We start from the raw sequence: 4,884 nt of genomic DNA on the forward strand, positions 1-4,884 counted from the left end.
GGTGTTGCCGCCCCCCACCAGGGCAGTGCTACTGCTGCTGACTGAAGTGCCTTTAGGCCATTCCCAAAGGGGGAATATATTGTTCTTATGCACAGTAGAATTGTAAATATCACTTATAGTAAATGGGCTGATTTATCAATGTCATGCTCATACTGTGCCGGAAAACATAGGGAGGGAACTGCTGCTTTTTCTTTCCTCATCCTTACTATCATCATTTTTACCTCTACTTCCTTTGTATGCTTGTCACTCTCTTGTGAACTATTTCCGGGGTGCCTTGATAGTCGAAGCAGACTTTGTGCTGTTGAGGATAGAGAGTCCAGCAGAGAAAGCCTGATTCCCCGTTTGGACTTCTCTGTTGACATCCACCCCATGGCGCTCATAATGACCTTAGCAGTTGCGAACGCCATTAAACCTTACTAAATTAAAAACTAAAACTAAGATGTTGTTGGCTGATGAAGTTGCTCCTTTTGTCTACCTAGTATTAGTAACATACTGCAGTCAACTCCGATTTAGCTGATCTTCGATTAAGTTGATCTTTTTCTCGGGTCCCTGCACTTCTTCTTCTTTACTTTTACACAGATCCCAACGGTTCAGCTGAACTGTGGATGAGTTGACTGGGTTTGTTTTTTTTCACTCCCCTAACAATGTCAACTCATCCATAGCCAACTGCATAAAAGATTTATATAATGATAGTTTATCGGAGGTATTATTCTTACAGTTGCATTGTTACAATAGATTTTTAGAATTATACAGTTGAAAAGATTTTATCTTTTATCATTATTTCTGCACTTTTCATTTGGTTGTTTAAACCGTACTAGAGTATTACTAGTAGGCTACTAGACATGACTGGTAGGAGATGTAATGTAAGTTCAGTAGTACGGACCCTCTCTGTCTCGTTCTCTCTCCCTTCCACCACCCCACCTCTGTTCCTCTCTCTCTCTCTCTTCCTCTCATTTTCAAATTATTCTAAGCCATTTAACAAGGCTGCCCATCATTATGATTTTGGTAGAATTGTTACCTGTTTTTTGTGGGGGGGATTTTGGGAGGGGGGTTCAATTTTTTTTTTATTCTGATCGTAAAACACTTGATTCTAATTTTCAAGAACAGTTCATTTGGCGACCCAAACCCATCCCCCACCCTCTCAGCATAAAGAAGAAAACCCAGACACTTTACGTCACTACATCATGTGCAACTGTCTTATATTTTAACACACATTGTGCACAGAGAGAGCTCATGTTGTCATTCAGCACCACTTTGTCTTTTAGATTAAACCTTACTTCCACCAAAGCCAGGAGTAAGCAGGCTACCGTAAGCCGTTTACAAGGCAAAAATGTAAGTTTGACATGGTGGTAAAGAGCCTGATTACTGCGCAACAACATACATTGATTTTTTACTCCCCCCCCCCCCCCCCCCCCCACAAAAAAAAAAAAAAAAAAAAAAAGGGGTGTCGACCAGAAGCCCCGACTCTGTGATCAGCCCCGACAAGCCATGCCCAAGTGAGCAGGACGGGGACTCCCTCCACCACTTCAGCTTCCCCCTCAGCGCCGGGGAGACCACGCCGCTGGCCCGCCTTTGCCCCGACGGAAGCGCCTCGGGCGACAACCACGGCCACTTGCTGGGAGGGCAGGTGTTTGAGACGGAGGACTTGAGGAGCTTGTCATCCACTGTTGCTGGCAGCACAGGTTCGTTATTATCTCACAGAGCTTATACTCTGTATGGGACAGAGCGCTATATATTCTATTTATATATATATAAATTATACAATCTATTTTTATTTAAATTATATTACAGTAGAACATGACTATATCGGCACCCGCTAAACCCTACAGCGGGACCTAACCAGAATCCCCTTTTTTCACCCTAGATGTAAACTCAATTACTGATGCTTTGATATAGCAGGGAAAGGAAAGTCCCGAGGATACAGCGGGAGAGATCGAGCGAGCTCTAGCGGGGGTTGGGGGGGTTGGGGGGGGGGGGCTGTATGCGGGCTCCCAACAGGCAGTCAGCGATGCGGCGTTGTGATTGGCTAGTCCAGTAGATGAGAGAGGTGAGGTAGTAGGTAGGCCCAGGGAGAGATAGTGCGGAGAGATGCGTTACGTGAACCACTCCAAAAGTGATGTAGATCTATACGCGTGCATCCATTTCACCAGATTACTGTAGGCGTACCGGTACGATAGACAGCACAAGCAACAAACCGAGAAAAAGATGACTTCCAACGAAGACTAAATAAAGGAATTGCTTCTCACTCGAATTAAAGGCCAAGATAATCAACAAAGTTGACAATAAAAGGAAGACTAATATATAACGCAAATTTTAGGGATATGGAAGGGATATAATCGTGTGGATATTTAGGAATTTTTCGGTAATTTTCCCCTTTGCATTCCTACAGCGGGAACTCGTCTACAGTGCGGTTTTTCTCCTGGAACCAAAAGTCCCGCTATAGCCGTGTTCTGCTGTATTATCATTACATTATTTTTGTTTGGTTCACACATACATACATAGTTGTTTGAGGGATCCGTAATTCGATTATTTATCTATAGATGTCATTTATCATTTTTTGTTATAAACTATATGATTTATCATAGATATGATTTATCATTTATTGTTATCTATAGAGATGTGATTTATCATATATATATATATGATCTATTATTTATTGCTATCTATAGATATTGTGATTTTATTGTTATCTATGGACTATAGATGTGATTTATCATTTATTGTTATATACTATATGATTTATCATTTATTGTTATTTATCTATAGAGATGTGGTTTATCATAGATATAATCTATTTAAATCTATTGCTATCTATATGTGATTTTATTGTTATCTGTACATAGATGTGATTTATCATAGATATAATGATCTATTTATTGCTATCTATAGATATGTGATTTTACTGTTATTAGTTATCTATACACTATAGATGTGATTTATTATTTATTATTATATATATGATTGATCAATTATTCACATATGTTATGTATAGAGATGTGATTTATCATTCATTGTTATCTTTGTCCCCCTCACCACAGAGCCGGTTCTCTCGAGGGTTGAGCTGGGAGAGACGCCCAAGTCGCAGTGTGTCTTGAAGTGCCGAGGCCAGGGTCTGGTGGACAAGCGGCTCGGGGCTTTGAACTCAAAATCTGGGCTGCAGCCTCGGTCGCCGTTGTCACTGGTCGACAACTCCCCCCGACCCGCCATCCCCAAACAGCTGCTGGCCGGCATCAGGCCGGGCGTGTCGCTTAACGGCAACGTGGATAAAGAGAACCGGGTGTGATTTGTTTTGTTGTAATTTTTTGAAGTAGTAAGTGACTATGGAAGCAAAAACCACCATGTGTTCCTGACAGTAGTGGATCGTTCTAACTGGATCAAGCTCCCAAACAAGAATGGAACCTGTTCCAGATTATTTTTGTCTGTCCTCTTTGTTGTTTTGGCAGTCTCGTTGTGATTGGGTTTCGCCGAATCTGAAACGGGTTTTTGCAAAAGAAGAAATGAATCAATCAGAAATGGTAAAAACTGCAGACATAATGACCTGAACTGAAAATACCTGAGAATGTGAGTGAATTCAGGGCATTATAATCTTTTTGTTGTGTACTTGTGCTATAAAGTTCTGGCCACCTGTCTGTACCTCAGCTCGATAAAATTTAAGCCTCATGAAAAAAATAGAATCATTTTCGTATTTTGCTTTTGCCGAAGATGGGGCGTATGTAAAGTATGTTTACATTTTTTAAAATTTTATATATATATAGAGAGAGAGTGTGACACATACCGCCAGTTACGTCCACAAATGTCTGCGTTCCATGTTGTGACATTTTGTAACTTTGGATGTAGTTTTTTAAGTCCCGACCCGTCTCTTATAAAATGTTATACCACATAATATTCTGTTATTACATGTAATATATATGTAGTCCAGCACACACACCTACCTAGCAAAAACACACACGCGCACAACAGGCAGATTTTCAGGACCTCTACTTTATTTATTGTATTCTTTGTACCGGTATTATAATAATAATCATAATAAAAACTTGTACATGGCAAAATTTGTACATTGTAACAAAAAGATTTCCATGTATAATCAATTTTGTTGTGTGTGTGTTATTAAGACTGGTTACTTTTGTCTCATTTCTTGCATGCAAGTGGTTGGAGGGTGCCACTGGTAGAGTCCTACATACATGATACATATGTCTTTACTTTCCTTGTGTTGTTTCTGTCTGTCTGTCTGACTTTTTACTAGCACTAAATGTAGGTAGCGTAAACACGGCCTCGCAGGCACTCGCGGCCTTCCGATCGCGTGGTATCAGGGTAATTCCGATCGCTGTTTCTTTGCTCTTTCGCTATAAAACACCAAGTGCCGTACACCTTGTAAAAGTTCAGCTTTTCCTCGTTACAATGGTGTAAGTTGTTTTTATGTCCGATTAGTAGGAGCTGGAGAATCGCCGACGAAAGCGAAGCCCCTCGCGATCGGAATGCGTCGTCGGCCGGTTGAAAAATTGACACGGGTGCATTCAAATGCTTCGCGGAACGAAGGATGATTAAATACCGTCTTTTCATTGGCGGAGACTGTAGAGCTTTAAACGGGCTTTCCCGTGGTATATGTTTTGCCTTTGGCGTCTAAATAGAAAGCTTTTAAAAATACTGTCAAAATGTTTAAAGGTCACTTTTTACCCATAATATGAAAAATGCCGGCCTAAAAAATATATGTAATAAAAGATCAGCTTATTTCCTATTAGAATAAAGTAATCAGCTTGGAATTATTTTTCATCAATCCTTCCGCGAGACTCAGAAAGCATGTGACCCCGCACGCGGGGTACACTACAGTATAGAGCTGACTCGCCCGGTGCGGCGCTGGCGGGGTCAACGCTCGGTGTTTTTGTC

General features: G+C 40.9%; 1 long non-coding RNA gene across 1 annotated transcript; it reads left to right on the plus strand.

The window, feature by feature from the left end:
• Positions 1-1,451: 1,451 nt before the first annotated feature.
• LOC106013011 lies at positions 1,452-4,079 on the plus strand. Its single transcript, XR_001185219.2, has 2 exons — positions 1,452-1,682; positions 3,039-4,079. It is a non-coding gene; the product is annotated as an uncharacterized LOC106013011 (long non-coding RNA).
• Positions 4,080-4,884: the final 805 nt, after the last annotated feature.

This window comes from Aplysia californica, unplaced genomic scaffold, assembly GCF_000002075.1.
Source record: "Aplysia californica isolate F4 #8 unplaced genomic scaffold, AplCal3.0 scaffold00606, whole genome shotgun sequence".
Classification (NCBI taxonomy): domain Eukaryota; kingdom Metazoa; phylum Mollusca; class Gastropoda; order Aplysiida; family Aplysiidae; genus Aplysia; species Aplysia californica.